This window comes from Helianthus annuus, chromosome 6 (assembly GCF_002127325.2).
Source record: "Helianthus annuus cultivar XRQ/B chromosome 6, HanXRQr2.0-SUNRISE, whole genome shotgun sequence".
NCBI classification, from domain to species: domain Eukaryota; kingdom Viridiplantae; phylum Streptophyta; class Magnoliopsida; order Asterales; family Asteraceae; genus Helianthus; species Helianthus annuus.
In genome coordinates this window covers 122,489,894-122,502,881 of record NC_035438.2, presented here as the reverse complement: position 1 = coordinate 122,502,881, position 12,988 = coordinate 122,489,894, and positions in this window count along the sequence as shown.

The following is a 12,988-nucleotide window of genomic DNA, read 5'->3' as shown; positions in this document are numbered from 1 at the left end:
TTGTCCTATAAACTGCCGAATTTAATTAAAAGAAGCGTTTTAAAAGCTGAAAAATCCCATTTAATCTACATGTTTCATAAAGTTATGAGAATTTTTGTAGAGATCAGTAAAAATATATAGATTATGAAAAAAATAATTTGGGAATTTATTTCACCAATTTAATTTCTTAAATAAATCAGTTGTAAAACAATATTTAACCAAATAATTCACTTTGCTTATCATCCAATGTCCAAAATTCCGAAAATATTCCAGGAACTCCCTTACATGTGCAGAAACTCCCTGTAAAAATTTGGAATTTTTCCGATTTCGTTTCAGTGCGTTTCCGGCTACCGAAAACTCCTAAAATTGCGTATTTTTAATCCGAATAAAAAAACCAACCAATAGACTCCGAAACTTCCCATATGTCCCTTAGTGTTCATGTAAAGTTTGGTGATTTATTAACTTTGTTTGGTATTTTTTCTGGATTTGTTTTGATAAAACAGTAAACAATTCACCAAAAATTGTAGAAAATTCCAAAAATTCTACAATTTTACGTGGACCTTCCTGTCAATACCTTAAATCACCACACCAAATTTCAGCCCAATACAATACCCACGGACCAAGTTATGGTCTAAACAATATTCTGCCTATGCTAGTTTCGAGTTTCGAGCGATATACCTAGCGATTTCTTCGAGTCCGAGTGTTTTTCTTGAGTCAAGAAGTATGTATGGACTATATTCAGTACCTATACATCGAGTACAATCCAAATATGCTAGAACTTAGATCAATCATGTGACAACTCGGATTTTAGACCTACTTCGTACATGTTATGATTACGAGATTTGATTTAAATAAATGATATGTCATTATGTGCTACGTGTATTGTGTATTAAATGTGGTTGTTGTTAATAAAAATTGGATCGCACAACACACTCGGCCCAAGGGCAGCCCGATCGAATGGGCCGGCCCACTCCCTCTATGCGCAAATAACCTTAGGGACTTGGTTAGTTTTCTCATTTGTTACAAAATATCTTAACACACACTAAACCCTAGCTAATCTCTCTCTCACGCACAACCGGACGGCACAAGCAAGAATCGGACCACCTCTTGTAATCGGTTAGTGTTTAATTGTGTTTTAGTTATTGATTGATTACATGATCGCATGAACAATTTGAGATGTTGATTTAGTCGATCGGCCGAACATGTTTGATTAACCGGCCGTACGTGGTTGTTAACCGGCCGGATGTTGTGTGCATAATTGTTTGTGATTAACCGAGTATGTATGTGATTGAATCGGATATTGTTGAATGATAATCGAATAATTTGTTGAATCGGCCGGACTTGTTTACTGATCGGCCGGACATATTTGTTTGATCGGCCGGACGTAGTTGTTAAACCGGCCGGATTGTTGTATGATGTTAATTTGTTAATCGTTTATGTTGTTATGCTGAATTGGATGATTTTGTCTAAATGTCCTGCTCATGTGAATCGATAAGAATGTTGTTAGGGTTCGTAAGGGTTCTTGATAAAATGCCATGTTTAGCCGATATTTGGGTTAATTGATTTGTGGATCGATGTTAATTGATGACTGTTAAGATGATTAATTGATTGGTAAATTGGAAACTGTTATGTGATTGTAACCGAATGCTTAATATCCGGATATTCAACCGATCGCACAAGGGTAAGCATGAACTGGATCACACGAGTGATAGAATGGACCGAGTAACACGGACTGTCCATACTCACTGTCCGCACGAGCGGAACCGCTCACTCGCACGAACCGAACTATCATCCGGACTGACATCCGCACGAACCAATAGTCAGCACGGATTGACAATCCGCACGAACTGCCAATCCGGACCAACTGACTACCCGCACGGATGGTCAATCCGCACGATCCGACTATCCGCACGAATTGTTAAACCACATCCGGACGGACTGCTAAAACCGCACGAACGGTCACCCGGATGATAGACCACTCGCACGGATCTCCATCCGGATGGACCAGTGGCCATCCGCACGAAGTGCCACCCGCACGGAATGCCCATCCGGACGGATGGGTTACCACTCGCACGATTGATTAGTTTTGTTTGGGCCATGATTTGTATGCTTGCAACTTGTTTACTTTGTGTAAGCCTACGTGCTATACGTGAATCGAACCTGACTTGAACAAATGCATGATAGGACGTGATTGACCATTACTTGCTACCTGTTCACTTGTGTATCTGCCGAGCAAACCAAGGTGAGTTCACACAGCCAAGGCATGGGATTCCCGGGTTGGGAATTGGGTTGGATATGATATTGTAAAAGGAGTTACTCGTACTTACGCATATACCAGACTATAGACCATCGTCCTCAGAATAGTCAGGACACGTTACGTAAAGCCTACGTAACCCAGTATATTTGCCATATGACTCCCGGGTCGGGAAGGACACGTTACGTAAAGCCTACGTAACCCAATACCATTCACTGGCTTCCAGGTCGGAAGGCCACGCTGCGTAAAGCCTACGTAGCCCCCACGCGTACCACTGTCCTCGGGGAAGGGCACGTCACGTAAAGCCTACGTGACCCTGTACGTTTTCCTGTTCTCGGTAAAGAAGAACACATGGTCGGAAGTTAGTCTAGTAAGTACCGTTAGTGAGAAGCCCTCATTAACCAGGATAAACATGGGAAGCCCCCACTAGCTATACTTATGCATGTTAGAACTTACTTTCTGTGAACTCGCTCAACTAGTTTGTTGATTATTTGCTGCATGCCTTGCAGGACCTTAGGTATATTTGGAGCTTGCACCAGAGGAGAAGCGGGTCGTTGTGGACAAGGACATATGAATGCATATTAAACACTTTTACATTCACACATTGATACTTATGATTTGGGTTTTACATTTAATGCTTCCGCTACATATATAACGTTTGGTTTTGAACATCAATTATACTTATGATTACTATAAAATGCTATGTTTGATATAATTGATACTTTGATCCTGGTCAGTCACGCCTCCAAGCGGTGGTACTCCGCGTGTGGGATTTTGGGGGTGTGACAGATTGGTATCAGAGCCATTGGTTATAGAGAACTTGGTTTTAATATGGGAAAACGTTTTTTATTAAAACCGGACTATAACCAGTACAGTGCTCTCAACGATCCACAACGACGCTTCGCTCCACGTGCAAGACTCGACATCCTAGGTAATAAGGTTTATGTTTATTGCCTGCTTGCTAGAACTGCTTAGAACCTTACTCGCATTACGCTTAGATACACATGCTTTGATTTCATGAGAACACCTATATGCCTATGCTTTTCTGTCATCACCCTATTCGCGAACCATTCTTACCTACGCTACCTTTTTACAATGAAGATCATGTCTGGACGAGTTAACATGACACAAGCCCAGCTAGAGGCTCTCATTGCTACGGCAGTTGCAGCCGCTCAAGCAGGTCAACCCGCTCAGCAACAACCTGTGTGTACCTTCAAGAATTTCATGGACTGTCGTCCAAACACCTTCAGCGGCACGGAAGGAGCAGTGGGACTACTCCACTGGTTCGAGAAGCTAGAATCAGTCTTTGAAATGTGCGAGTGCCCTGAGGCTCGCAAGGTCAAGTTTGCCACCGGCACTTTGGAAGGGATAGCATTGACTTGGTGGAACGCCCAAGTCCAGATCTTAGGGTTGGCAGCTGCTAACGCCACCCCATGGAACGACTTTAAGGAACTCATCAAGCGTGAGTATTGCACGCGGGAAGACATACACAAGCTGGAAGACGAGCTTTATAACTTGAAAATGGTTGGATCGGAAATCGAAGCGTATACCAAACGGTCCAATGAGCTGGCCGTTCTGTGTCCTACTATGGTGGACCCTCCATACAAGCGCATTGAGTTGTATCTCAAGGGATTGGCGCCAGAGATTCAGAGCCACGTGACGTCGGCTAACCTCGAAAACATCCAAGAAATCCAGCGTCTTGCTCACCGTATCACTGATCAGGCAGTGGATCAGAATAGACTGCCCAAGCGTGTTAATGCTACTGCTAATGTTACCACCTCAGTTACTCCTGCTACATCTGGTGACAGTAAAAGAAAATGGGATGGAGATTCTAGCAAAGGTTCAGCATCCGTTCAGTCTCAAGCTCAGCAGCAGAAGACTGACCAGTATCAGAGTCCCAGTCAGCAATCCTCTGGTAGTCACAGACAGAGGAGATATCAGGGTAGTCAACCTAGGTGCCACAACTGCAACAGGCATCACCACGGCCCGTGTAACAAGGGTCGTTGCCAAAGGTGTCTTAAGATGGGGCACGAGGCTAAAGACTGTAGGAGCCCTCGTCCTGCAAATCAGAATCAGCAGCCTCAGCAACCAGCTCCACAGAACCAGCAACAGCAGCAGCCACAGCGTGGAAACCGGGGATGTTTCCAGTGTGGGGCTGAAGGTCACTTCAAACGCGATTGCCCCCAGTTGAACCAGAACCGCAACAACAATAACAACCAGGGCAACGGCAACAATAACGGCGGGAACAACAACAACAACGGCAATGAAGCTCGTGGTCGTGCTTTTGTGCTAGGTCGAGGCGATGCAGTGAACGATCCCAACGTTGTTATGGGTAAGTTTCTCCTCGACAATATTTACGTTACTGTTTTATTTGATTCGGGTGCGGATACAAGCTATATGTCTGTGAAAATGTGTCAACTGCTAAAACGTGCACCAACACTTTTACCCACCAAACATGTAGTCGAGTTAGCTAACGGTAAAAGTCTAGAAGCCACGCACGTAGTTCAGGGTTGTAATCTTATCTTAGCTGGTCAAGCCTTCTCTATTGATCTCATTCCCATAGTTTTGGGTAGCTTCGACGTCGTGATTGGGATGGATTGGCTTTCCCAACACCAGGCAGAAATCTTATGCAGCGAGAAGGTTATTCGCATTCCACGTTCTGGTCAGGAACCTCTAGAAGTTCAAGGCGACAAGAGTGGTGCAGTGGTTGGCATCATCTCTTTCTTGAAGGCTCAGAAATGCTTACGTAAGGGTCACACAGCCATTCTGGCTCTTGTTACAGACGCCGCAGCAAAGGAAAAGAAGTTGGAAGACATTCCAGTGGTACGTGATTACCCTCAGGTGTTTCCTGAAGACTTGCCTGGCTTACCGCCTCATCGTCAGGTCGAATTTCAGATCGAACTCGCTCCAGGAGCAGCACCCATAGCTCGCGCACCATATCGTTTAGCTCCATCAGAATTGGAGGAATTGTCAAAGCAACTGCAAGAGCTCTTGGAAAAGGGCTTTATTCGACCAAGCTCTTCGCCTTGGGGAGCTCCAGTACTCTTCGTGAAAAAGAAAGACGGTACGTTCAGGATGTGCATCGACTACCGTGAACTCAACAAGGTGACGGTGAAGAACCGTTATCCTCTTCCGCGCATAGACGACTTATTCGACCAGTTGCAAGGGTCGTGCTACTATTCGAAGATAGATTTGAGGTCAGGGTACCATCAGCTGAGAGTCCGGGATGAGGACGTCTCCAAGACAGCCTTCAGAACTCGTTATGGTCACTACGAGTTTCTGGTCATGCCATTCGGGTTAACGAACGCGCCTGCTGTATTTATGGATCTTATGAACAGGGTGTGCAAACCCTATCTTGACAAGTTCGTCATAGTATTCATCGACGACATCCTGATTTACTCCAAGAGTCAGGAGGAACACGAGCAGCATCTTCGTCTTATTTTGGAACTCCTTCGGAAGGAACAGCTGTACGCCAAGCTTTCTAAATGCGACTTCTGGCTTCGTGAAGTCCACTTCTTAGGCCATGTGGTGAACAGGGATGGGATCCATGTCGATCCATCCAAGGTAGATTCGATCAGAAACTGGCCTGCACCGCGTACGCCAACAGAGATACGTCAATTCTTGGGTCTGGCAGGTTATTACAGACGGTTTATCAAGGATTTCTCGAAGATTGCTCAGCCGCTTACGCTATTAACACAGAAGGGTATTACCTATCGCTGGGGAGAGCCCCAGGAGACTGCTTTTCAGCACTTGAAGGATAGGCTTTGCAGCGCACCTATTCTTTCACTACCAGAGGGCACAGAAGACTTCGTAGTATATTGTGATGCATCCATCCGGGGACTGGGATGTGTGCTAATGCAGCGTGACAAGGTTATTGCCTACGCCTCTCGTCAGCTAAAGGTTCATGAACGGAACTACACGACGCACGACTTAGAGCTGGGAGCTGTTGTTTTCGCGCTTAAGATATGGCGACACTACCTGTACGGTACCAGGTGCACGATTTACACCGATCACAGGAGTCTCGAGCATATTCTTAAGCAGAAGGATTTGAACATGCGTCAACGAAGATGGGTCGAGCTACTTAATGACTACGAATGCGCTATCAAGTATCATCCAGGCAAAGCCAATGTTGTGGCTGATGCCCTTAGTCGAAAGGACACTTTACCACGGCGCGTACGAGCGCTACAGCTTACGATTCAGTCTAGCCTTCCAGCACAGATACGAGATGCTCAGATAGAAGCATTGAAGCCCGAAAACGTCAAGGCTGAAGCCTTACGCGGCTCACGACAACAAATGGAACAGAAGGCAGACGGAGCCTACTATGTAACGGGCCGGATTTGGGTCCCTCTTTATGGCGGTCTCCGCGAACTTGTAATGGATGAGGCTCACAAGTCTCGCTATTCGGTACATCCAGGGTCGGATAAAATGTACCACGACATCAGCACTACCTATTGGTGGCCTAGTATGAAGGCCCACATTTCTACGTATGTTGGAAAATGCTTGACCTGTGCAAGAGTTAAGGTCGAATACCAGAAACCAGCTGGCCTACTTCAGCAGCCTAAGATACCACAGTGGAAATGGGAAGAAATTTCCATGGATTTTGTTACGGGCCTACCTAGATCCCAGCGGGGAAATGATACCATATGGGTGATCGTGGATCGACTCACTAAGTCTGCACACTTCCTACCTATAAAGGAAACGGACAAGTTCTCCACTCTTGCAGACGTATATCTTAAAGAAGTTGTTTCAAGGCACGGGGTGCCCACATCCATCATTTCGGATCGCGACGCACGGTTCACGTCAGAACTTTGGCAAGCAATGCATAAATCCTTTGGCTCACGATTAGACATGAGCACAGCATACCACCCTCAGACGGATGGGCAGTCTGAGCGAACGATCCAAACGCTTGAAGACATGCTAAGAGCATGCGTTATCGATTTCGGCAACGGCTGGGAAAAGCATCTCCCTTTGGTGGAGTTCTCGTATAATAATAGTTATCACACCAGCATTCAAGCCGCTCCATTCGAGGCATTGTACGGGCGTAAATGCCGGTCACCACTCTGCTGGGCAGAGGTGGGAGATAGTCAGATCACGGGTCCAGAGATTGTTGTGGACGCCACAGAAAAGATAGCACAGATACGACAACGCATGGCGGCAGCACGCGACCGTCAGAAAGCCTACGCGGACAAGCGTAGAAAGCCATTGGAATTTGAGGTCGGGGACCGGGTTTTATTGAAAGTCTCACCCTGGAAGGGTGTGGTACGTTTTGGCAAACGGGGCAAACTAAATCCGCGGTATGTCGGACCCTTTGAAATCATAGAAAAGATTGGCAAGGTAGCCTACAAGTTGAACCTACCAGCTGAACTCGGGGCAGTTCACAATGTCTTTCATGTATCGAACTTAAAGAAGTGCCTATCAGATGAAAATCTCATCATTCCTTTTAAGGAACTCACTATCGACGAGCGGTTGCAGTTCGTTGAGGAACCAGTGGAAATCACGGACCGGGATGTGAAGGTCCTCAAACACAAGAGAATCCCTCTTGTCCGAGTTCGTTGGAACTCCAAACGTGGCCCAGAGTACACCTGGGAACGCGAAAACAGGATGACAGAAAAGTACCCCCAGTTATTCGGGAACCAGGCAACCACTACTGAGGCTGAAGCTACTACTTCGGAATTTCGGGACGAAATTCCAGATCAACGGGGGGAGGATGTGACACCCCAGGAAAATCAGTGAACAATACAGTTTATCTAGCTTCCTCAGTAAGTGCATACCAAATTTCGGGACGAAATTTCCAATTAGTTGGGGATAATGTGACAACTCGGATTTTAGACCTACTTCGTACATGTTATGATTACGAGATTTGATTTAAATAAATGATATGTCATTATGTGCTACGTGTATTGTGTATTAAATGTGGTTGTTGTTAATAAAAATTGGATCGCACAACACACTCGGCCCAAGGGCAGCCCGATCGAATGGGCCGGCCCACTCCCTCTATGCGCAAATAACCTTAGGGACTTGGTTAGTTTTCTCATTTGTTACAAAATATCTTAACACACACTAAACCCTAGCTAATCTCTCTCTCACGCACAACCGGACGGCACAAGCAAGAATCGGACCACCTCTTGTAATCGGTTAGTGTTTAATTGTGTTTTAGTTATTGATTGATTACATGATCGCATGAACAATTTGAGATGTTGATTTAGTCGATCGGCCGAACATGTTTGATTAACCGGCCGTACGTGGTTGTTAACCGGCCGGATGTTGTGTGCATAATTGTTTGTGATTAACCGAGTATGTATGTGATTGAATCGGATATTGTTGAATGATAATCGAATAATTTGTTGAATCGGCCGGACTTGTTTACTGATCGGCCGGACATATTTGTTTGATCGGCCGGACGTAGTTGTTAAACCGGCCGGATTGTTGTATGATGTTAATTTGTTAATCGTTTATGTTGTTATGCTGAATTGGATGATTTTGTCTAAATGTCCTGCTCATGTGAATCGATAAGAATGTTGTTAGGGTTCGTAAGGGTTCTTGATAAAATGCCATGTTTAGCCGATATTTGGGTTAATTGATTTGTGGATCGATGTTAATTGATGACTGTTAAGATGATTAATTGATTGGTAAATTGGAAACTGTTATGTGATTGTAACCGAATGCTTAATATCCGGATATTCAACCGATCGCACAAGGGTAAGCATGAACTGGATCACACGAGTGATAGAATGGACCGAGTAACACGGACTGTCCATACTCACTGTCCGCACGAGCGGAACCGCTCACTCGCACGAACCGAACTATCATCCGGACTGACATCCGCACGAACCAATAGTCAGCACGGATTGACAATCCGCACGAACTGCCAATCCGGACCAACTGACTACCCGCACGGATGGTCAATCCGCACGATCCGACTATCCGCACGAATTGTTAAACCACATCCGGACGGACTGCTAAAACCGCACGAACGGTCACCCGGATGATAGACCACTCGCACGGATCTCCATCCGGATGGACCAGTGGCCATCCGCACGAAGTGCCACCCGCACGGAATGCCCATCCGGACGGATGGGTTACCACTCGCACGATTGATTAGTTTTGTTTGGGCCATGATTTGTATGCTTGCAACTTGTTTACTTTGTGTAAGCCTACGTGCTATACGTGAATCGAACCTGACTTGAATAAATGCATGATAGGACGTGATTGACCATTACTTGCTACCTGTTCACTTGTGTATCTGCCGAGCAAACCAAGGTGAGTTCACACAGCCAAGGCATGGGATTCCCGGGTTGGGAATTGGGTTGGATATGATATTGTAAAAGGAGTTACTCGTACTTACGCATATACCAGACTATAGACCATCGTCCTCAGAATAGTCAGGACACGTTACGTAAAGCCTACGTAACCCAGTATATTTGCCATATGACTCCCGGGTCGGGAAGGACACGTTACGTAAAGCCTACGTAACCCAATACCATTCACTGGCTTCCAGGTCGGAAGGCCACGCTGCGTAAAGCCTACGTAGCCCCCACGCGTACCACTGTCCTCGGGGAAGGGCACGTCACGTAAAGCCTACGTGACCCTGTACGTTTTCCTGTTCTCGGTAAAGAAGAACACATGGTCGGAAGTTAGTCTAGTAAGTACCGTTAGTGAGAAGCCCTCATTAACCAGGATAAACATGGGAAGCCCCCACTAGCTATACTTATGCATGTTAGAACTTACTTTCTGTGAACTCGCTCAACTAGTTTGTTGATTATTTGCTGCATGCCTTGCAGGACCTTAGGTATATTTGGAGCTTGCACCAGAGGAGAAGCGGGTCGTTGTGGACAAGGACATATGAATGCATATTAAACACTTTTACATTCACACATTGATACTTATGATTTGGGTTTTACATTTAATGCTTCCGCTACATATATAACGTTTGGTTTTGAACATCAATTATACTTATGATTACTATAAAATGCTATGTTTGATATAATTGATACTTTGATCCTGGTCAGTCACGCCTCCAAGCGGTGGTACTCCGCGTGTGGGATTTTGGGGGTGTGACAAATCAAGCTTTGATTCATTGTTTTTCGGTTAATAGAATAGTTATGCGATTTTTGTCAAATAAGTGTTGATTAGTGTATCAAAACCCAAAGATTTGTAACCATGGCTGCCATATAACACCAGGGAACTCCCATGGTGTTCTTATTCAGCCCTTAAATTTGTTTAAACCTTCAAAATTCAAGGATTAAAAAGGGTTTTCATGGCCTAAACCATGTTAAAATCAAGAAAACAAGCCTAAACTCTTAAAGATTTGAGTTAATACCTTGAATTTGTGGAACTCAGCTGAGTGTTCTTGAGAGAATCCAGAAATTTGAGAGTATTTTGTGTTAAAATGAAGTAATAAAAGAAAAAAATTGAATTTTTTTATTAAAAGATGATGTTTATCCACAAGGGACACCTCGTGCTTCGTAAAACGCGTTAAAAGATGATGTTTATCTTCAGTTGAGTGGCTAGGTTCGTTTACGGTTCCCGCGCGCGTTCTCGATTTGCGTAACGGGCTCCGTTTCGCTCGTAATTAGTGTCAAAAGACTCGGTTTTAAAAATTATGTATAACCGTCTTGAAATCCAAACCCAGTTATGTTTTAATCATAAAAGATTCGTATTAGAGTGGTTTAAGTGTTTTTAAGCTTGATCGTTCGTTCCTTGCACTTTTGATTTCCTTATGTTATGCCTAAAACGAAGGCGTTTCCCTAACCGGGCAGCTGCTTCGATTTGTGTGCCCGATTTCTGACTGGCCTCAAACCTTATATCACAGTCTATGGCACACAATTAAGATGGTCCTAGAACTCGGAATCTTAAATAATGCTACGGATAACCTAATAATCAACGTCAAAGGTTTAGTGCGCTGTTAAACGGAAATCTCCGGTTTAACACGTGTTTAAAGTCTAAGGATACCAATTTCACATCATGGGTCCTTATTAGTGTCATATCATTCCTAACGTGTTCTCGGATTTATCATAACCGTAATTTGTATCGTTCCGTAAGTCGTGTAAGTAGTATGTATTATTAGGGTTCAAGCGGAATTAGGGTTTTGGGATTTAATTCATCATAATTACTCAGGCATCACTACAAGCGTTATAATTCCAATCTATCCACTAACGCACTTATGTCATACACTATAGTCCATGTATTAGGCCATTCGTATTCCTAGAGCCATCCATACACGCCTAATTGCGTACTATTAAGTCTGTAACGCACTACATCAATTTAGGTTTTCAGTGAACTTTTGTACATAACATAATTACTGTTTTGCATTGTATATTCTATCATGCATATATTAACACATTTCCAGATTCAATTCCTCAAGAATCTAATTGCATGCACATCGTGTTCTGTCATCAAGGACTAACAATTAGGGTATACCGAGATTTCACAGTTGTCACAAACACTTTCTCAACATTCTCAATCTTCACGTTCTGAAGAGGATACTCGAAATCGGAGTAAAGTTTGTCTGTTCCAATCATAGTGTAGACCACCATAATTGGATCATCATTCGCACTCTTGTCCGATTTCGGTATGAACCGATCCAAGAAATTACCCTCATCTTCAGACTCAGAAACACCTTTCTCAGATTGAGACTTCTCAGAGTTATCACTCTCCTCATCTAACACTTGATCGACAACGGTTTTGATGACCTGTGATTCGTTGTCGGTGTCGGATGCAGAGAATGTAACATCAATGCTTTCAGGCAAATCATCCTCAATTGATCCCAACTTGAGATTCAAAGCACCTTCCACCCCATCTGGATATTTTTGCGTATAATGATTCCACATTGGGGGTGGAACGCTCTTAAAGACTGGTGCAGCATGTGGCTGCTGTGGGAAAATTTGTTCAAGAACATAAGATGAAGCTACATAACTCATCAATTTTTTATCAATCCTCTCACTTTCAATTTTAGCTAATTCAAGCTCATTCTTTAGTGAAGCGATCGTGTCAAGATGAAAGTTAACCTCAACTTGTTTATCAAAAAGTGTTGCTTTAGCCAATTTTGTTGCTTTGTCATTTTCAACACTCTTTTTTCGGATCATTTTAATTGACCTGGCAAGAGTATCATAAGCCTCTTTGACTTGTCCAAGGTCAAATTTAAGCATATCAGCATGATGTTTCAATTCCTGATACTTAGTGTCTTTCTCAAGATACTCCATGAACGGTTGTAAACACTTCTGGCATGGTGTTTCAGGGATTGAAACAACTTTCTCAACAACAACCTGTTCATCATACACAATTTTCACATCTTGTTTACCGACATTTTTCAACTCAGACTCAGACAGTTTGACCTCCTGAACTCCAGATTTCTGATCTGACTCCTGTATGACTGACACGGTACTGACAGACTCTGACTTCTCGAGTTCTGTGTCTACCTCTTTTAGCTTTCCCATGAGAGCTTTGTCAGCGATATCTTTCAAAGTTTCTCCAGTCAACTCTTTCGTCACGTCTATCATTTCCTCGACAACTTCTTTCTTTTCTTCGTATCTTGGACATAATCCAGTTGTCGGTTCTTCGAAATAACCTGCAAAAGATTCAAACACTTTAGGAGGCATTATTGATTTCATAGAACTTGCCACTACCTCCTGTTCTGACTGGTAATAGTAAACTTCTGCAGCGATTTCTTCAATGTCAACCACATTCTCAACAGGAACATCCTCAACAACCATTTCTGGCTCAGTCACCATCTCTGGTACTTCAACAATTTCTGCC